Raw genomic sequence first — 22,985 nt, 5'->3', positions numbered from 1 at the left:
AGGTAGAATGGGATTTGTGTGTCCAATCGAGGTTGTTATGATTGTGTAAATATTTATAAATGACCTCCCAAACAAAGCATTCTCTTATTGTTCTATACTCACTGCTTACATACTCAGAGTAAAAGAGAGATTCCAAGAATATCCGTGAAGATATTTTAGATGGAGAGGTCAAAAAAAAAATCTCAATGATAAGCTAAGATATATTTGGGGAGCTAAATGTTTACCTCTTCCTTCCTTTCTATTTGGCTGGGTGATGCTTGATAAGAGAAAACCTACTTATCTTAAAAATGCTCCCTTTCAAGAATCATTAACATAGAGAGAACGAAATGTTAAATGCAGATAAACAAATAACCACATTCTATAAATAATTCCAAAGGGAGTTTTCTTTTCTGTCTCCTGTTGGAGATCATAACTGAGTGGAGGAAGTAAGGCACAATGGTTAAGAACACGGACTGGATCTAGAGAGCCTGGTTCCAACCCAAGTCACTGCCTTTCTGAGTTGTATGATTTGGGTTGTGTCATTAAACTCTATATGCATCAGTTTCCTCATCTAAAAAATGGAGTTGATAATGGTAACAGCTATCTCACAGTGCAGTTGTAAAAATGGATTTAAGGATGGGAAAAATACTTGAGAACGGTGTGCGCAACATAGCACCCTGCATTTTCTATTATGAGGTTATGCTCACCTTGAGAGTCCTGACTTTATAACTGTTTCCCAGTATCCGACATCCCTTGAGCACACAGTAGGTGATCAATAAACAATTGCTGAATGAACATTTGACTATAAATGATTTTCTCCTAGGATTCTCTCTTCTTTACCCCCACTATAGTCCTGTAAAGGACAACATTTTTCTCATGTCTCCAAAGCATGACTTAATTCAACACAGGACTGTCAGACACAATTCCAAGGTACAAGAGCATGTACACTCAGACTCATCAGCAGAATGAATAATGACAGAGCATGAACAGTAATAGTCAAAAGATAGCAGGGAGAACTACTGGAGACAAGCAAGAGTCTTAACATAAATCCAAATGCTTTGAATTTTGTGCAAGTATTATTTGCTGGGCATAGCCCTGGCCTGCCCTTCTCTTCTTAGCTGATAAGACCATGATGATTACACCATCTGGGAAGAGTGGAGATTATGTAGTGATTCTGATCTCATCCCTGATTACTCCTTTATTCACATGGGGTTTGGGGAGTGGGTGGGAATGTTTCAGGGGAAGATTTTCAAATGACACAGATTCACTAATAAAATGCCCAGAAGTTGATTTAGCCTACTTAATCTCCACAACATCTGAAACAAGACAATATCTGTAATGACTTCTTATCCTGCAAAATCCCAGAGGCGTTAAAATTTTCTTTTTTTAATCCATGTACTTAGAAGTCATATCACTCACCATAGGAATGCAGTTTTTGTTTCTGGAGTTAAAGAGAGTAATGTTTTAAATAGGTACCGCAAGATGATAGGATGACTAGACACACAGATCACATCTTTGAAATGGAGACAGATGGGTTTTACCAAGCTGGAAGACAGACAGCCTCTGCAGGACTGGCATCCTCATTTCCTTCTTGGACAACAATGGGGTAAATAAGAGGACAGGCAATAGAACAAGTGAATTATTCAGTGAACAAATGATGCTAGAGACGGTCCTTACTCATCTTCTTGTATAAAATAACTACTCTTCATGAATCCTTTAGTTCAAATGAAGCAGCAAGTTGAACATCGCTAAGTGGAAAATCTGAGAAATTGAAAATACTCCAAAATCTGAAATTTTCGAGCACATTTTGACCTCATGTAACAGTTTACAATCTAAATGCAGGTGCACTAAAAATATTTTATGAAATTACATTCAGGCTATGTGTACAAGGTATATACAAACCATAAATAAATTTTGTGTGTAGTCTTGAAAGAGTCCCAAGACATAGTATTTTACACACACACACACACACACACACACACACACACACACACATACACATATCCCCATATCTGAAAAATACCCCAAATCAAAACACTTGTGGTCCCAAACATTTTGGGTAAAGGATGCTCAACATTATGACCACCCACCCAGCCCTCCAAGCAGGGAATGGTTCCTGCAGTTCCACCCCCTTACCCTGTACATGCATTTGATGATCAGTGCCTGCCATATTTACCTTCCTTTTTTTTTTCAAATTCAGCCCTGTACCCCAGTTACCACTGTGTACCCCAAATTATCATCCTTTTTCTCCTGTATGTCAACAAACATTCTTTTAGTTCAAGGGTTTTCAGGCAGACATCATAAGCCCATGGGAGTTTAAACATGACCCATATTCCCAAGAGATATGGTTTGATGGAGGCTGAGGGGAGGCCCAGGCATTGATATTTTTAAAAGCTCCCCTCATGACTTTTGTAGGGTCAGACTTGGGAATGAGTCTTGTGGGTCAACTTTCTGTCTTGCCCCTACTATGGCCAGACCCTAGAGAAGAAACAGAAATTCTTTGAGATGAGTTTTTGCAAGTGAATCTCCCAGGGACAGGGATTTGGTCTGGTCTTGACCCAGATATTCTCATACACTGTTGGTAGGACTGCAAATTGGTGCAACCACTATGGAAAGCAGTATGGAGATTCCTCAGAAAACTTGGAATGGAACCACCATTTGACCCAGTTATCCCACCCCTCTGTCTACACCCAAAGGATTTAAAATCAGCATACTATAGTGACACAGCCACATCAATGGTTTATTGCTATAAACATTGTTCAATTCACAGTAGCCAAGCTATGGAACCAACCTAGGTGTCCTTCAACAGATGACTGGATAAAGAAAATGTGGTACACACACACACATACACACACACACACACACACACACACAGGAATATTACTCAGCCATAAAGAATGAAATCATGGCATTTGCTAGCAAATGGATGGAACTGGAGAATATGCTGATATCATGTTAGTTGAAACAAGCCAGTCCCCCCAAACCAAAGACTAACTATTCTCTCTGATATGTGGATGCTAATTCACAATAAGGAGATTGGAGAGGGGAAGAATAGAAATCCACTGATTAGAAAATGAGGAATGAATGGAAGGGGGATGGGAATTGGAAGGACAGTAGAATTAACTGGACATAGCTTTCCTATCCTTGCATTTGAATTCATGGCCAGTGTAACTTAGCATCATGTGCAACCACAAGAATAGGATTCTAATTAGAATAAGTTACATTCCATGTATGTATAGTATGTCAAAATATATTCTACTGTGATGTATATCTAAAAAGAACAAATAAAATAAATTTTATAAAAACAAAGCAGGAACAGAGAGCTTTTCCTAAAATGTCCATCTGGACCCCTTCAATGACTGATCACAGTCTAGAAAGTGAAATCCAAATTATTTGATGTCCTTTCACCTTTCTGGTCCTGTCCTACCAATCTCTGCCTCAGGTCTTTCACTCTGGCTACCCTTTCCCCTCCACCTGAACGTGCCATTTCCTATTGGTGCTCATCATGTGGACCCTCGTCTTTCACCTGGGGAATCCTATTCATCCTCAAAGTATCAGCTCCTGCATCACTTTTCTAAGAAATATTTCTTGCTTGGGTAAAACACCTCTGTGCATGGACTGCCCTGTGACCATCTCCCCAAGCATATTGATAATATGTGGTAAGTATGTTAAAAATGGGTACATATATGCACCTGGACCCCTGCTTGCTTATGAGTCATGTTTCTAAAAGCATTACAGTTTATAACTTGTTTCCTTTTATTTACTACAACTGGCTCCCTTTACTCACAAGGGTGTCCTAGTGTGGGTGATACATTGATAAATTGGCGGCTACCCTACCTGTGAGGTGACTGTCATCTTCTGTTGGAATCTCCATGCCCCATCCATTTCCTAAAACTTGGGATATGTTTTATATGCTCCAAAAGTGCATGAAGGAAGATATGAAGTGTGTGCCTGCAAAACCATCCTGTCACCTTCAGAAGCATATGGCAACTGTTCAGAAGGTCTGTGTAAAATCGAAACAAAGAAACAAATTGGCTCACACCTATTTCTTAGAAACATAATTTTTAGGGTGTAAACTAACATCTTCTTTCTTAGTTGAATATCACTTTTTATACGTTTGTGAGTTCCTTGTGGCTCCTAGGGACATTAGAGAAGTTCCATACAATCAATCAGGTGAGTGAGGACCAAAATATAGATGATTCCTTGGAACAGCCCCAGCCACTGGCTCTTCTCCAAGGGCAGCTGGGTTTTCTGTGGCTCAGAACTTGGGCTCTGGTGTCAGAATGTCTGCAATTGTTTTCTGTTTCTGCCCATGGACGACATGTGACTATGACTTTAACTTCTCCAGGGCCGGCCATGCCATGGCTCCTGCCTTAAAAAAGGGTGCTTACCTTGCACAGTTCTTTTGAGAATTAAATAATAAACTGTGTGAGTGTCTAGCCTGGTGCCTGTGCTAGAGAAAACTTGGAACAAAGAGTAGCCCTTATTATTTTATCTACTTTTTATTTGTTGGAATTACAAATGCTATTTCATTTGAGAAAGAGAATCACCTACATTTAAAAAAATACTTTGAAAAAAAAAATCACTGTTCTAGAATGTTGTGCTTGTAAAGATTCCAATCCAGTTCTCCCCTGGGATCTTTGTAACCTGAGTTGCTAATGGAGCCAGTGTTATTTCTTTACTCAGAAGTTCAGAGACTGAAGCCCACACCTTGCCTGTTCTCTAGTACCCGTCAGTGGAAAAGAAAATACCAACCCGGGGCTCAGATTTCGGTGGGAGCCACAGGTGGGGTTGGGTGCCAGCTTTTGGCAGTATGGCATTAAAAGAAGTGAATGCTCTTGCCAGGATTGGGAATATTACCGCAGCATGCCTATTGCAAATATTTACTTTTTTAGTTGAAACACCAGGGGACACTAGGGTTTCTGTTTGAACAGTGCTTTGAGGTAGGATTCATTGAAATGACATGGAACACTTTGCATAAATAAATTCTTTAATGATTATACATGTAACATATCATATCATCAAACTGAAAAATAAAGCTTGGGAAGACAAAATAATTCCAGTTATTTATGCATAACTCTAGTTCCCTAAACAGACCCAGGGTAACTTGCACAAAGTATAAGAGAAGCTCTTTTGGCAAAACAGACGTATTGACTAAGGTTGAAAAAGAAGTATAATTTGGGAGATACAAGCTTGGGGCTACAGCCATTGCCTTTGTAGTCAAACAGACTTAGATTTGAGAAAACATTAAAACACCTGAAATACAAAACAGATGCAATAAATCTCACCTCTAGTTAGAATGATAATAATTGTAGTTATTAATAATATCATTGTCTTCTAGGGATGTTTGACATCATTCTACCAAAAAAAAAAAAGATGACAGAGTTCTATTTTTATTGCTGCTCTTATTTACAATTTTAAGTCAGCCCAAAAATATTCATCTGACTTAAAACCTGGCTTCAATAATTCCAATTTTTCTCTGCAGAGTTAGCAGATCAACACAGAAGTATGGAAATGAAATGGAGGTGCCTGCGTTTTCATGACCAGGAGGCATGATAACATGTCCTAAAACTGTTTGATCTTGTTACCATTTCTGCTGAATACTTTGAGTCATGCAAGGATATAGAATGCCTTTTATTCAAAAGCTTCCAAAAGAGAGATTGCATCGGCAGAAATTCAGAGCAACTGCTGAAAGGCAATATTAATCCTGATCCTGGGATATTACACTAAATATTTGACAGGAATCCAAATTTTCCTGTAGCTTTCCACTAAGAAGATAATCTTTCATAATTTTAACTGTGAAAGGGGAGGATTTGATCTTTTGAAATGGAAAGGGTGAGTCTAATTGAATTTCCTTCTTTGGTTTCTTATTAAAGATGGGACCAGATTGAATCATATTCAATTAGTGATTGTACTTGGATATATTGCTCTTTTCAGAAGCTGAAAATAAGATTAAAAAAGCTCAAAAAAAGATGTAGGGGGCAATGGTGCCAATTCAACACTTACAGGGCTCGGCATACACAGGAACAAAGACCGGTTTCAGTGCCATTTATTTATATGAGCCTTGAGCAGGCCAGGCTATTGTTTCTGACTAATGAGAATGGAGAAGAAAATCGTGTGACAGTGAACATCGTCCACGGAGGAAAAACAAATGTGCAAAGACTGCAAATAATAATCAGAACATCCCACCAAAACCTGCCCCCTCTCTTGGCTACACAGCAATTAAATTATACCAAGTCCTTGTCATTGTCGCCAGGACACACCTGTAATGTACCCATCCAGCCTACCTGCTGCTTGCCCGCCAACATGGCTTAGCCTCAGGAATGTCTTCTCCATAAGGCTTTAGTAGCTTGAGTAACCATGAACCACATTTTATAGACTAATAATTATGCCATGTGATCTGACAAGTAAATTAGCACTGTTAGCCCAAATATTTTTAAACCAGGACTGTCCAGGAGTACAGTTGCTATGTAATTGCTATCTCCATAAAACTCTCTTTTGTAAGCTCTTTCAGGAGTATCATTTTTTTTCCTACACGTTAAACTCTAGACTTTTACCACAACATACCTTCATATTATTTGCTAATTGCCTCATATCTCTGTTGGCATGTCGTCTCCCTGGTGATGGGGTAAGGACTTCCAGGCAAACTGACAACACTTTATTTCTTCAGTGTTCACACAGTACCAAACACACAGTAGGAGCTCACTTAGCACTTCTCCAGGTGCAGTTGGGGTGTGTGTCAGGGAAGGTGGCACAAGCTTGGAAGGCATATCTGGAATTTGCATTCTAGCTCTGACCCTTGACCCTGTATAAGCCTGAGCAAGTGTCTGCATTTACAGTATGGGTATAATAATACATAAAATAAATAGAATGCAATTTATTATATGACATTTTTTTTTTTGCAGTGCTTGGTTTGCAGTAAGAACTCTATCCATAGTCATTTTCTTGTTGAATAAAAATGCTGGCTTATCAACAGTTTTAGAATAGAAGAGGCAGTAGAGTGGAGTGCTAGTTCATGAACTTGGACTCTGAACAAGACTGAATAAGCTCAAACACCATCTAAGCCTGCTGGCTGTTGGACTTGGGACAGATCACTTACTGTGTTTGCCTCAATGTCTTCATCTGTGAAATGTGGATACAAATGGGACCCCCCCCCGCAAGGTGGTGAGGGTTTAGTGGGTTCCTACATACAAATCCCTTATGACAGCCTGATGCTGACCAAGGTTCAGCTTCAGTATTACTCAGGAAGGGTCTGCTTGAGACACACAAATTAACTTGGTCAGTCTTAAATGTCTTTTAAAACTCTCCATCTATAATTCTGAGAAGAAAACTTACACTCTCGCCTTTAAATCTATATATTAGAGAATATAAGGATTGCATTGAAATCATGTCTACCCTCTACACGAACACATGCACACACTCAGTTGTGCAGATCTAACTTCTTTCCTTCTTGTATCACAATTCATATCTCAGTTGCAGGATCTGAAATGCCCAACTAATTTATGATCTTCCATGAACATCAAGGATGCAAGACTATAGAGAGCCAAAACCACACCCTATACTCAGTTTGAAAGATGATAATATTAGAACATAACTCTTCTCTAGAGGAGGTATTAATGTGGAGCCACAAATGACTTGCCTAAAGTGGAGGTTTGAGGAGGATGAGGTCTGCACTCTGGGTCTTGCTAGATCTGAACTACCAGGGTATCTTCCAATGAAGTTCATCTTTGTCTAAATATTAGGACACTTGCAAAAGATGGCCTGTGTCAGCCCGGCATGCTTTATTCAACTGGAAGCCTTTGCATGATTGGAATAGAAAATATTTGCCAAGAAGGTCTAATTGCAGAGTGCCATCCTCCCCCCTACCAACTGCGAATTTGCAGAGTTGGCAAAAGAATTTGGGTATTCCAAGGATGAGCAAACTAAGGCAATAAGCTCATTTTGTGGCCTACTCACTATTTAAATTCTTTGCAATAGACCCAGACCTCCTCTAGCAATTACCATTCCCCTCTGGTTGCGCTCTGCTGGCTACCACTGCCTCTTCTTGTCACCAGTTCTTTTAAATGTGGTTTTTACAGTAATTCCAGTTGCTTTAGGCACTTCCCAAGTGAACTCAGGGGGAAATTAATATAATAGCAAAGATTCTTATTTGTGTATTTATAGAGTCCTCTCTGCATCAATTTTGTTCTTTTGGTCTCTCTACCATAAAAATTCTCTACCAGGTATCTCTCCTTTTTGTTTGTTTTGCTTCATTTGAATTAAAATTTGTTTAGTGGTGCATTGTAATTTGTTTAGTGGTACTTAAACGGTGGGATTCATTGTAACATATTTGCATATGTACACAATATGATAATCTGCCTTCTCTTACCCCCAAATACAATTCAACTGCACTTCAAGTTGAGGAGACTTTGAAAAGCAGGCCCGCCCTGCTTTCAGGATGGAGCAAAATGTAACAACAAAAAAGACTCACCACAGGACACAGACAGGATGCAGTTCCACAGCAAAACCAAAGTTGAGTGTGGGGGAAGGCAAACTGCCAGAGGGCAACCTGCCGATCCTGGCAGGAACATCAGGTAGATGTCAAGTGAAACCTGCCTTCCCTGGTAGAGGCAGCAGACACAAAGGATGCTATTCTGACATTCTAAAAGGGCAGGCATTGTCTCACACCTGAGCTCTGTTCAGTGAGAGAGAAGGAGTTAGGTACCCAAACTGAGACAGGAAGGAAGGGAGGCAGGCACGGAGGAAATAAAATGAAAAGAGTTGCAACAGGGCTGAATTAATATGATGCTAGGTAGAGTTATACAAATAGGAGGGGCTTATAACAAAGACAGGGAAGACTTCTCCAGGGAAGACTTCCCTCACTCTGTGGCATCTATGGAAAACACCCCACTAGGGGTCATTGGTGAGATCTGGCCTTCCCTCTGATTGTTGCAAGCTGCCTGTCGGCTGCCCTCTGATGAACTCACTGTCTTCACTAGTTGCTCTCAACTAAGGAAGATTTTGCTCCCCACTGGAGCATGTGGCAATGGCCAGACATAGGTAATTGCTATATTAGGAAGGTGCTATTGAAATGTAGGGGGCAGAGGGTATCCGTGCTGCTGCTAAATATCTTACAAAGTCCAAGGTAGCCTCACAGTGAAGTGTGTCTGGGTTGAAAATCTCTGGTCTACTCTAATGCTATCTAGCCCCTGAATCCTCATTTCCATTCTCTGAGTCTCTGTCTTGACTCTCTGTCCCTCTTTATAAATATTTTCAGGACCCTGACCACATCTGACACCTTATTCTATGGCCTGCTGTTCTGCCACAGAGCTCTGCATACAGCAGGGAGAGGAAAGCAAAGTCTGCTCCCCTGGGAGCAAGAGGAATTCTCCTCTTGGCATAATTCTTCTTAGACTTTGCAGGACACAGAGTGGCATGGCAGAAGCATTGTCCCCATCAGAACAAGGTGAAGGGGTGAGCTGCTCTCATGATTAAGATGGGCCAGGGAATAACCTGGTTGAAACAAAGAGGTGAAGACCAGACAGCCATATCACACCCAGGAAAGTCAACAGAAAAAAAAAAATGGGCATTTCACTGTTTAAATGATGCTTTTAAACATAAATCAGGGAAAAGTCCAAATGAAATATAAAACAGGTAAAAATTGATCTGACTGCCTCTCGGTGCTGCTGGGTCTCTGCTAGTCTTTCACCTGGAATTAGTTACAGATGCACCTGTGCTTGTTGGGGCTTTTGTGGAGCAGAAATACCAGGGACAGCATGTTCTCTCTCCCACCTCCCTATTTTCTTCCCCTCCTACTATCTTTCTCTTCCCCCTCTCTGTCTCCGCTTTCCATCTCTTCTATATCTTTCTCTCTAACCTAATTGACTCAGGAAAAAAAAAAAAAACACATATCACTTGCTCAGTGGAAGCTGTGGGCATCACCTTGCCCCAAAGCCCTCCAAGGTCACCCTGGTGCCCCATCTGTATGTTGTCAGACCTTACTTCCTCATAAGCCACACTTTCCAAGCTGTTGTCCCACGGGGCTGAGGGCCAGCTTCTTAGGACTGTCACCACCATCCCTTCTCCAGCACCTAGCAAGTGCTAGACATATGCTCAATAAGCCTTTGCAGAACTATCTAAAGAGGAGATTTGTGACCATCTGAGATGGAGACAAACCATGGCTAAAGAACCCAATTTCCAAGAAGGTAGCATGGATGATATCTGAGGTAGGAGATTCACTTGGGGCCCAGCAAGTCCTCTCTGGAGTCTGAAGGCTAGTCTACCTGGGAAGAAGCAGCAGCCAGAAATTCCTACCCCAGATCACTCCTCCCTGTCTCCTGTGGGTGGATTTCAGAGTACTCATTTTAAATGAAGATAAAAGGCACTTGAGACTTCTTCCAGATGTTAACTTTTGAGTGACATGAATGGCTCAAAGTCTCAACACACATTCATCAAGATGTTTTTTCTCTTTCTAACTGTTTTTCCTTATGGCAAACAAAACAAAACTGTAAGCCAGTCAGGTCTAGGGTTTTGTCAAGCCCCTTTCCTCAAGGATTCATATTGACAGGACTGTCACAGCATTCAAATGTTCTCTCTTGTTCTGGCCCTGCCCTGCCTGGCTGGGGCCAATGTGAATCTCACAATCTCTGACAGCAGAGCCTAGGAAGAGACTTCCACCTGCCTGGGTCTTCCTTTTTCTTGGCTCAATGCTGGCTCTTGCTCTAAATGATTCTCTTTTTGTCTGTACTTCAGTGAAAGCAAACAACGTGCTCCTCAGGTGATCGCCACTGGATGCTCGGCAGGATCCTATGAACTTCCACACAGATGATCTGGCCTTGGCAATGCCCTCAGTTTCAGCTGCAGTTTCAACCCATCCCCAGGAACCTTCCTGCTTCACTGCAGTGCCCCTCCTTGGGGCTGGCCCTCCTCCCTTGCCCTCTGTCCCTTTCTGGGTGACTTGTGGACTCTGTTTCCTGGAGCTTCCTGAGAACTCTGAGCTGACCGCAGTCCTCTCTTGGCATGGTTCACCTTGCATGTAACCCTGAGGCTGCTGGTGCCCCAGCTGGTGCACGCCCTGGAGAGATGTACTCTGCCTGTGAGTTTCAAATTTAAAGTGGCTTCCATCAGTGGTAGTCCCAGCTCACCCCAAACCTCCTGCTTTCTGCTTCAAACCTGCTTTGACTTTTTCTTTCTCCTGTGTCAGAGCTGTTTTCTGGGCTGGAAGAGGGGAGGCGAGGATGAACCAAGGGACCTGGTGATCTGATCTTTTTAGTGACTTCTGAACCTAGAATTGAAGATTTGGGCAGGCTTATCCATGGATATGTTTCAGATAGTTTCACACCCCTGCCCAGGTCAACTGGCTGCTCTTAATTGCGTAAGAGATTATTAATCAATTCACAATAAAAACTTAGCAAATGTAGGACTTTGTGATATTCCAATTCATACTACCTACATAAATATTGTTTTTTTTTAATGGCTTGATTTTGTTCACTGTACTTCATGGTCTAGAATGTTCCCATTCTCATGATTGGCCTATCTGAACCTTTTAAATGAAATTGGTAGCTGTCCAGACCCTCTGATGGTTTGTGACATCACTCAGACGAGGAAAGAAAGAAGGAAAGAAGGAAAAACTGATGTCCTTAGGTTTGGGAACTGCGATTTAGAGAAAGACCCACAGCATCTTCAAGCAGTTGAAGCACAATGGAACTGCTAACACAGGGCCCTAAAACTCCGCAAGACCAGCATGAAAAAAGTTTTTGTTTATTTGTTTCATTTTCTTTCAAGATGCACACATCCCTGGCATCCCTTGAAAATACCTTGTGGTCTAGGAGAGGGAAGCCGAGACTTTGGTCAGGCCTCTCTCTCTTTCCTATTTAGCAAGAGGATAATGAACTCTGCCCTCTTTATCCCAGGGGGGTGTTAAAGGGATCAAGTGAGATAAGGAATGTGAGACTCCAGTCTGAGATCAGGAGGTTCCCAGAGGCCTCTCTGTGGGTGTTATCTTGGGGGATTTGCCAGGGTGCTGTGCCTGCCTTCTGATTACACTCTGATCTGGGCTTTTACACTTTATGGACTGAAGCAGAACCGGAGTCAGACCTCTCCCTGAATTAGATTGCCATTGCCAGCACCTCTGAACCCAGGGCTTACACCTGGGGCCAGGCACAGCTTTGCTCCTGATGGAATCCATCTGTTCTCCAAATGCTCCCTCGGTGGCCCACTTTTGCCTCTTCCTCATTACGATTCCCTGTGGATTTTGCTCCATGTGAATAATTGTCTTAACTAATCCTTGGCTTTTGTAAGATCTCAAGAGGTGAGGATAGATTCCACGTGAAGATAAAAGACACTCCCTTAAGTCACATTGCTAATTTCACCCGAGGACACTAAACATTTTCTTGGGATTGAGTGAGTCACTTGGCAAAGGAAAAAACTCATTGAAGGCCATTTTACTTCTACAAGATAGCTAGCTGCAGAAATGTTAGATATTTTAACTTCCTCTATGTTTCTCTGTTTTGAAACAGTTTCCACATCAAGGCAGTTCTCAATTTATATGAGAGATGAGTCGGACAAGGGAGCACTCCCAGTAAGAATGCTTTGTAAGTTGAAACTTACAGATTTACAAATCCACAAATACTTTAGTCAATGACAATTTTGAAAAGCCAACATGATGTAAGGTATTGTGGAAGAGATAAAGATGTTAACAATCAAATTCAAAGCAACTAATCTTTAAAAGGAACTGGGCTTTTTAAAAAAGCATTTGTTTGAAAACACTTTTCCTATCTATTTGACAACTCTCATAAAAATCTTAGCACAGTTATCATCATTGTTGACATTTTATAAATGAGAAAAACAGAAGGTCATTTTGAAAGGCTTTGGATGAAAATACCGGATTCTCTGACTTCCAACTTCAAATCCTGCTCACTATGCAATCCTTAGATTGCAGGAAGTAATGTCCTCAAGAAGAGCAGACACATAATATTTCTTGGCTCTTCTTAGGAGCAATCACTTTTTTTTTTTCCTTACTGCAGTGAGAGGAGAAGGTCTAATGGGGTTGTTCCAGTTGGTCCACAAGGAAGGACCAGATTTTCAATAGCACTGGGACAGAAAGAAAGGGATGATCTAGGGAGAGGAAGAAGGGACAGGTGAGCAGAACAATATCAGGGAACTTCAGATGAACAGCTTGCTGGAGGCCATGGAGAAAATAACAACAACAACAAGCGAGCAATAAGTCAAAAGAGGGGTTGTACAAAACCTCATGATTGGGCTGAGGGATTCAGACATCCTTCAGTGTCAACTGGGAGCCATGCTGTAAGTATCTGTGGCAGCGTGGTGGTGTCTCAAACAGATGCTGCAATTCAACTTGTGTTTCAGGGGAATTAGCCTTGTCTTAATGTAACACAGACGGGCACAGAGAGGAAGTGAAGACCAATCACAGGAGAAACTAGAGAATCCTCCCAGGGGTCCATGGAAGAATTAATTCAGTGATCACTGAAAAGCTGATAATTGTGTGAGCCACTTCCCTCTGATGCACTCTTCTGCCATGATGTTCAGCCTCACCTTGAGCCTTGGAGAATGGAGCCAGCCTTCTATGGACTAAGATCTCTGAAACTGTGAGTCCTCAAATAAACTTGTCCTCCCCTAACATTGTGCTGGTCAGATCCTTTAGTCACAGCAGCAAAAAAAAAAAAAAAAAAAAAAAAGACTAAAATAGGTGGTGTACCCTTGAAGGGGATATTAGGACTGTGACCCCTCCTCTTTCTCTATTGCTTCTCAGGTATCAGGAGCTGATCAGCTTCTTCTGCCACACCCACACCTGCCAGGATAATCTGTGTCACCAAAGGACCCAGAGCAATGGACCACCCAACTGTGAACTGAAACCTGCAAAACTGTGATACAAACTTTTCTACTTATAAGTTAATTATCTCAAGTTTTTTTTTTTCTTATCACAATGATGGAAAGCATTTAACAAACAGACCAGTCTGAGTACAGCTGACTGATACAGAGTTCCATGTACACTACTTCCAATGACTGTCCACAACAGTGAAGCAAAACAAAATACTGATGGGTGGCCAGAGCTGTGTCTTAAGTTTGTACATTTAAAATTTATACTCCTACTTGATTTCACAGAAATAATTTTGATTGTGTTAATTTCTGAAATGAAAGTTTTATTCTCCTATTGGACTTTTTCTCTCCTTAATCAGCATTTTTTTTAACCAATAAGAGTTATAGTATTTGTTCTAGAAAATAAGAGGAGAAAAAAAGCACACCAAAGGCAAAATTTATGAGCTTCTGGAAACACTCTGAACCATTTCAACATGGGGAGCTGATGCTTTTCATTGACTTGAGAGGAAGAGAAAGCCCAAATTTAACTAATCCACTCTCTATAGTCCTGTCAAGTAATCCAATTGTTTATCCTGAGCAGTCAAGAGGAAAGAGTGTTAAATCTAAAACACAAGTAGCACATGTAAGTGCTTGATTAGGTTTTCTTCAGGATTTCTCCAAAGGCTGAAAATTGAACTTTGCCTAGAAGCATATGTTTGGGGAGCTTTTTCTTAAAGAATTTTTCCCCTCTTTTAGAAAGCCTATTGATAAATGAGGAACTTGAGCTTAGGTAACACTTATGATTTGGATAGAAAGTGTTCCCCCAGATTTCTGCTAATGTAGGAATGTTAAGAAGCAAAATTATTAGATTTTTGAGAGCTATAATCTAATTAGTGGATTAATTCATTTGAAGGATTAATAATTTAAAAGGACTACTGTAGTGGGCAGTAACTGTTGGCTGGAGGATGTAGGTCACTGGGGGTATGCCTTTGGGGATTACACCTTGCCCCTGGCTCCTCCCTCTCTTTCTCTCTGCTTCCTTGCCTCCATGTCCTGAGCAGCTTTTCTCCACCACCCCTTCCGCCATGATGTTATGCCTCCTATAAGGTCCAAAGAAATGGTTCAATTGACCACTAACTGAATCTCTGAAACCATGAGCCAAAATAATATTTTTTTCCTTCTAGGTTGTTCTTATTGGTCACAGCTATGAAGAGCTGACTGGCACTATCTGAGTCTTGCAGTTACATGCTTCTGGATCTCTGTAGTTATCTCTTTCCTTTCAATAAAACAACATAGACAAGTTTCTGTACGTATAGAAACAAATAGGCACCATGTACACGTGAACAAAAATATGAGCTATTCATTGACATTTTCTTCCCACAGCGAATCGAATCTGATGCTCTGTGGCATCTCCGTGCACTTTGTGTGTTCCTCCCAAAATTGTATAAAATGATTTCTCCTGTACTAGATTGTGTGTGCAAGATCAATGGTGATTTTAGATCCACTTTACATTCCTGTTACTAATGGCAGAGTAGCTGCTCTATAAGTCTTCAGTGAATCCATGGATAAATAAACGAATGAATGTTTTCTAAACTGCTATTAACTATTATTAATATTAGAAATTGAATTTCTACCTCTAGTGCTTGTTCCTTTTTCATTCAGCTTTGGCCTTAAGGTTCAGAACTCTTGTTTCCTTAGGCAAAAGTTATTGGAAGTAATATATTTTATATTAAGAATATTTCAAGGGAGTCTGAGGTTGTAGCTCAATGGTAGAACACTTGGCTAATGTGCACTAGGTACTGCATTTGATCCTCAGAACTGGAACATAAAAGCATTTAAAGGGATTGTAAAACATATTAGAGTCATAGAAACTATTAAAATATGTGAATGGCACTTTATAACTGACATGGAGTATGGCTTCTTTGTAAGATAAAAATATTGAACCAGATTATTTCTGAAATTTGAAATAGTTAGACTCTTGGGTTACTTCTAATGTTGAGAATATTTGAACTAAGAAATATAGGTTATCCTCTAAGATACAGCAGTTTCTTTGAATAATATGACTCTCCACCTTTCAAAATGCTCTATTGATAAGATATATAGTCCTACCTGAAGTGGATCTCACAGGGCTATGATCCTAGACTGCAGGATCTCAGTTTCACCACCTTTTCTCTCTTATCATATTGATTTGAACAATAAAAGGAAGTTAAAATATGTAATCAACATTATTATGCCTGATCCAAATCTCACAGTTTTATAGCACTTTCTTTTAAAAGAAGTTATAAAACTTGAAGCCTAAAGACTCTCAGAGGCCTCATAGCACAATTCCATCAATCGTCAGAAGTTGACAACTTTGAAACATCTGTGCCTCCAAGCTTGAGCATTTGAAATCCCAGGGAACTTGTCATCTTCCAGGTGGTCCATGGATTTCTACAGAGGGGTCTCATTGTAGGGTATCAACAATGGACCTTACAGAAGTAGTGATTGATTTGGGCAAATTTGGCCTCTTGAGGCAATACAGCCTAAGCTAAACCCTTCTCCTAAATAAATACATACCCAAACCACATTCAAAAATTTTTTAAAAACTAAGTTTATTTGTTCTTCAGACTTACATTCCAAATTCCATCTTCCATCCCTCAGGTAATGTCATAGTGAGTCATTTTTTATATCCCAGCCAATACATTCCAATTTGTCCATCAAGCTTGCTTTTAATATATGGTAATCCTATCTTGAGCACACTTATTTTCAGTATAATTGGACCAGTTCAGTGTAGGCGAACATGATGACCTCCCTCATTCCATTAATGCATCCTCTGGTAACATTACTTTTGAGGAGCCATTCATACTGATATCACTGTTGATTATGTAAATACATATTGTCACTAAGCTGAAAGCCTCTGAGGATGCAATTGTACACTTCATTTTATAACTACGCCAGGCTTCACATTCATTTCTTTTACATACTTTAAAAATATATTTAACAGCTTGATTGGCTGAAATTTTTCAAACAACCACACACTATCCTCCAGTAAGATACACATAACTTCTATTATCTTCACTCATACCATCCACCAAAAACTTGAACAGCCCTAAGGTACTAAAAAGGGACATCCACAAAACCTTCTTCTGGCTGACAACAATCTCTCTTTGGAAGCAATAATTCTGCCAAGATCTAATCCACCACACAATACTAACTTTCAGACCAGATTTATCCACATTTTGCCCAAGGGTAAGTGGGAATTCTTGTGGGAATTTCCACATTCTAAAATCTAAAAATTAATGAATAAAAAAAATTTTAAAAAGATTTTTTCAAAAAACAAGACAGAGAATATTTTATTATATTATTGCTTAATCTGTGTGTGTGTTGGGCTAAATAGTGTTCCCCCTGTCCCCAAATCCACAACCACCCGGAAACTGTGAATGTGAACTTATTTAGAAATAGGGTCTTTTGTAGATGTAATCCTGTCTGGAAAAGGTCACACTGGGATGGGGGTGGACTCTAAGCTGAACTGGTTACTGTAAAGGAGACGGAGTGTTGGTTGGGCACATTCACAATGCAGAGGGAAGACAGCCAGGGTCACAGAGGCAGAGACTGGAGTGATGCTTCAAGGGCCAAGAAATGCCTGCAACTTCCAACAGCCCAAGGACCAAAGGATTCTTCCCCAGAGATCTCACAGGGGTGGCGGCCGTGCTGATGCCCCAGTTACAGGCTTCAAGTCTGCAGAACTGGAATAAACTTGCTTTTTAAAGCCGCCTAATTTGTAGTAACTTGTTAAGGCAGCTGTAGGAAATGAACACACAGTGTTGCAGGTGGGGGATGCACACCTGTCTCACTACCTGCCCAGTCTTTATGGGCACATCGTCTGCCCTGTCGCCCTGTCTCAGTCCCTTCATTCCAGCTACCTCTCCCCCTGCTGCCCACAGCACAGTCGCTGAAGGGAGGACAAACTGGCACTAGTAATATACTCATTGTCACATTCTACAATGATTTCTTGAACGGTACTCTTTCCCTTCCAATTAGATTATAATCTTAATGATGGTAAGAATTATACTCGTCTTTTTTTATAAAGAACCCAAATCCACCTATGCCCAGAGCTGGTGAACACCACACCACAGAAACACACAAACCTCCAGCAACCGACTTGGAAGAACTGGGCCCAGAAAGAAAGTGATTCAGTTAGGACTAATTTGGAATAGTTAATCCTTCTAAGTGGCATTAACAAACTGTGTTAGTACTTTAAAGAATATGTCACAATATGTAAATGGAGAGGAAAAAATGAAGTACAGTTATAGCTTTTAATGGGATTTTTTTACTAAGGCAAAAAATTTTAAAATGAATCTCTTCACTTACTAGAGAGAAGAAAGATCAGTGGAGTAGATGAAGGGGAATGAAAGGAGGGGAGGAGGGGGGTTAGAGAAAGACAGTGGGATGATCCGACCTAACTTTCCAATGTAAATATATGACTACACTACAGAGGACCTCACCACCATGTACATCCACAAGACACTAATTAACAACAACAACAGAAATCTATAAGTAAATATCAAAAGGATCAGTAGAGCAGAGGAAAGGGAACAGGTAGGAAGGAAAGAAAATGGGAAGTACTACGGACAAGATTAGAAAGAATTATATTCCGTTCTTGTATAATTATACCAAAATGAGTTCTAATGTTATGTATCACTAAAAAGAACCAATATAAAAGTATATGGTAGGTAGTTTATTCTTTCTTCTTTCCCTTTTTGATGGTATTTTGTGCTGTCCTACTCTTAATTTTTTAACTGAAAGCTTTATCATAGAATTGATCTATAATTCACATATTGTTCTCAGTAGATTGTTCAAAATCATAAAGTACACTCTAAAGAGGAGAGAGTGTAATTAGTAGAGCCTGAACAGGAATACTTGAGTATTCCTTAAGAAGCTATCCTTTACTTTGATCTTATGGTCCATGGATCTGAAATTTTTAAAATCAGAAGCACTCAGTAAATACAAAGTAAATCCACTAAGAACCCATTTCTTACCTAGTCCCTTTTGTGTGTGTGTGTGTGTGTGTGTGTGTGTGTGTGTGTGTATTTCACCTTGCAAAGAATTGAAGGCCAAAATTTTAATAAAATGGGCCAGAACCTGTTCACATGCAAGAATCAGAAAGTTTACAGCCCTGTAGCACTTGAATGTTCTTTTCAACAATGATCTGCACCAATGAAAGTCAAGTTATTTTCTGTGGAAAAGTGAGTTGTATGCCTTGCCTGTCATCTTACAGGTCCTTTCCCTGGAATGCCACACACGGTCACGTAACAATCACACAGAGGCATATAACTGTTTTTTTCCTTTGTCACCAAGATAACATATCCACTTAACTAGGAACACACCATTGTAGTGTAACTTTTAAAAAGGAAACTTCCCTTCCCATAGCAGGGCAGAGAGTGAACAAATCAGTTATCAAACCAATGTCCTTCATCCTTGGTGCCAATTGATGTCAGGTAACCCCACAATCACAGAAATCCTGGCCTGAAAAATCAGTTATGATCTTCGACTTCTCCTGGGATAAACCACTTGCATGGCTTGCCACTGGACCCTTGACTAATAGTATCACTGAGGACAAGTCTTTTCAACCCAAAAGAGTTGTAAGAATTTCAAACATTTCCCTTCTAAAAAGGAATAGCATATGGTCTTCCCTCATGTGCAATTATGCACATACTGAGAAATGACATGTCTATGTACACTGTGCAAGCAAATTTAGATGAAGATAAACTTTACAGAAAAGAAAGGATTCCATTTAGCATTCTTTAGGACAGGTAATCTAGCAAATGAGTACCCTGAAATAGCTACTCAGCTCACTCCACCACATTAATAATTCAATTCTCTGAGATGGAGAAGAAAACCACCAACTGGCCAAAAATAATAATGTTTGGCTCAAAAACAACACCATGTCCAATGCAGCCTCCCTACCTTGAGAGAACTGCTTTCCACATATGCATATCCAGAGCGCACTCAAGGGTACCCCTGTTCCAGAGACAAAGGACTATTTGAATAATTGAAGCATGAAATGCAGCCTCCAGGGACAGCCTCTGCCCTTGGGAAAGCAACTAGCAGTTTGCAAACTGCATGGGATCAGGGGATGCTCTAAGTAAAAACAGTATGTATGCAAGAAGGAAATCCATCAATGGAGAACAGTCCGTGTGCTAGAAATTGAGACCTACGACTGATAACATGGAATGAAGAAATTGGCACTAAACCCCATTAGTCAACTTCATTCACATTCATGCATCTAAGCGGCACATAGGCGGGAAGAAGGTGGAGGGGGAAGGTGTTCCCTGCCTGGATACTACCTGCCCAAATGATTCCTGTTTAATAATTTCTACAGTGTAAGATGTTGACACAAAGAAAGGCCATCAGAGGAAACAGTGTAAAATCAATTTGTCAATCCATTCAGAGCAAGATAGAAACATCAGGAGTCAGACTGCAATCACAGAAAAGGCACTTAAAGCAGTGCTGGATTGTACAACAGCCTATGGATTGCAGTCCCAGGCCCCAGCTCCACCTTTAGAAGACAAGGGTAGTATGTTCTTTTGTGTTTTGATACCCTGTTGTTAGAAGCCACCACTTTTCAGCATACCACAGGTAATATATGTCTTTATATTACTAGATAATGAGCTAATTGAGGAATTCTCTTTTGCTTCCCTCCTGTTCCTAGCACTATAACATGAATAATTTTGTTGTTGAATCAGTAAATGTATACACACTGTGAGAAGAATCTAAAATCTCCAATTAAGTCATCAAATAATCAATCAAAAATATCTTAAAATATTTTTTTCATCACATAACAGAACAGTAATTTTATGGGTTGAACAATGTATGAGGATTCTGCCCAGTAATCAGCTCACCTCAGTTCAAAAATTACGATAATTAGAAAATTCTCAAAGCAAGGATTGCCAAAATAAATTTATCATTTATCCATTTTTGAAACATTTATGAGAATCACAGGATAAAGCACCCTGGAGTCCTCTATCTCCTTAATCCAACCAAAAAATAAAACTATAATAATCTCAATAGATGAAAATCTTACCTACTTTAAAATATCTGAAAAACATATTCTGAACAGCATTGACCAAAAAAACTTTACTTTTAATAAAAATTCCTGAGACATTACTAACTAATGTAGATACATAATTTTGAACAAAATGTTCACTTCATTCCATTTATAATAACAAAAAGAAAAATATGAAGAGAAAGAAAACATTCAGTTGGAAAGTTGGCAAAACAAGATTATTCACTGACTGAAATACAATGTAGCCAGTAAAAAAAAATCTATCCAAATTTTATAATTTAATTGGAAAACTGGTGAATTAGTGTTTATGAAACAGGGAAATGGAAGATTATATCCCCTGAAAATCTCCAAGTAATGAAAGGAAGGAAGGACATAATGTTAGATGATATATATTTTATTCTTCTCGGGTACATTGCAAAAAATTAAGCTGAAATACGAAAGTGATACAGGAGAAAGAGTCTAGTTTTGTGGTCCCTCCCTCCAAAATCATTGTCAAACTTGTTCCTTGAATTTTATGATTCATTATGTATTTCTAATTTAATTCTAATAATTACAGAAAACATCAATTGCTTTCTGTTAAGTTGCTTTTATGTCAGTTTGTAGTCACTGGTGAATAAAAGGGACATCATATATTAATTTTTAATAATATTACTGGAAAGAAATAAGCTAGGCCCTTCTGACAAAAACTAAGAAATTAAGCTTATAATGTTTTAAATCCTCTCTTACATAACATTGAAAAAGCAAATTTAGCATTCAGCAGGCAGGATATATACTTGATATTGTAATTTAAATGGAATTAGCAACTTTGAACGTGATATCATATACAAAACATCTCTGACTTCAAGATAAGAGTTTGATATTGAAATATACCTCAACATACTGAAGGTCCTGATCAATATTATGTTCATTACCTGAGTTAGGACATCAAGGGCAGAACTCCAGAAAATGGAGAAATACATTAGAAAACTATCCCAGAGCTTTCAGTTCCTCTGAGAGGAACAGCTCATTAAAATTCCCATCAAATTGTTAAATGTTTATTAAATATTTGATGGGTCAACATTCACATCAAACAACATGCTTATACACTCAAACCCTTCTCTGCACACCAATGAAGTTAGAGTTGTTCAACATTTCAGATCTCAGCTTCTGTGAAAACTGAAGTGCTGTTGACATGGCTGAAATTTTCAAAATAATCATCCCTATCATACCAATCAAGTCCAGTTAAGTGTAAATATTTCCGCATTCTACAGATGGCTCAACACTTCAAGGCTGTCTGGATACATAGGTTGTGTAGAACCACATACTTGCAGGGATTGTTTTTTTTTTTTTCTTCCAACTTCTTTTCTACAGGTCAAAATATCTTACCTAAAATTATAAAGACCTCTGTTTTATACAAACGAAGATAGTATTCAGATTCTGATAATCAATCAAAAATGGAGATCATTGGGATGTTTCATTTCACATAGACCAAACATCTGGGTAAGATGGTCACATAGTTTTATCCAGAGGTTCTGCATTGAGCAAATAGATGGCATTATTTACTGAACATGAGTGTATCATTTTCAATTGAGGTGGAAACAGTTTTTGAATATAGCAGATTTCATTAGATTATACACGCAATAAAGCTCACACTTGGAACTGATAGAAAGGCCAAATAGTAATTTCCTAAAGGTCACTTCATAAAGAGTTTAGAGAAAGATATAAATGTATTTTCTCTGAGAAATAAGACAGATAGGAGGATGATATTTCCATCCACTGAACTGCTCTGGCCTGGGAGACCACCTGTACTGAGAAACAATAGAAGTCCATGAAAACAACCCCAGATCCCTGCACCAACTGCATCCTCAGAGGTAAGACAACAGCTATTTGACAACAGAGACACTTTGAATATTAAATTAACCCAACCATGCCTCAGTTTTCAAAATAAATTCATAATGATAAATGTCAGAGTCTTATTAAAATCCTGGATGAAGCACAATTTCCTTCCTTTTGATACCACAAAATTTTCCTCCATCCTTGGATTTGTCTCAGGTAATACCCCGAATAAATAACAATCAAACAACAAAAAGCCCAGGAGATTCTCTATAGATAGGTCAAAAGTAAAACGTTCCATAATTTTTTTGTTCCATAATTTTTTGGCATGATTATAATATCTCTAAAGTCT

The 22,985-nt window shown here is 39.5% G+C and overlaps 1 protein-coding gene and 1 long non-coding RNA gene across 4 annotated transcripts in view; one reads left to right on the top strand and one right to left on the bottom strand.

Annotated features, from left to right (window-relative positions):
- Nckap5 (NCK associated protein 5) overlaps positions 1-22,985 on the bottom strand; it is a 910,861-nt gene that overhangs the window by 707,283 nt on the left and 180,593 nt on the right. The window lies entirely within an intron of this gene.
- Positions 12,867-15,677, top strand: LOC144365510 (uncharacterized). Its single transcript, XR_013424019.1, has 2 exons — positions 12,867-13,565; positions 13,730-15,677. It is a non-coding gene; the product is annotated as an uncharacterized LOC144365510 (long non-coding RNA).

Source organism: Ictidomys tridecemlineatus, chromosome 7, assembly GCF_052094955.1.
Source record: "Ictidomys tridecemlineatus isolate mIctTri1 chromosome 7, mIctTri1.hap1, whole genome shotgun sequence".
Taxonomy (NCBI): Eukaryota; Metazoa; Chordata; class Mammalia; order Rodentia; family Sciuridae; genus Ictidomys; species Ictidomys tridecemlineatus.
Note: the sequence above shows the minus strand (reverse complement) of the source record. Positions and strands in the feature narration are given on the sequence as shown.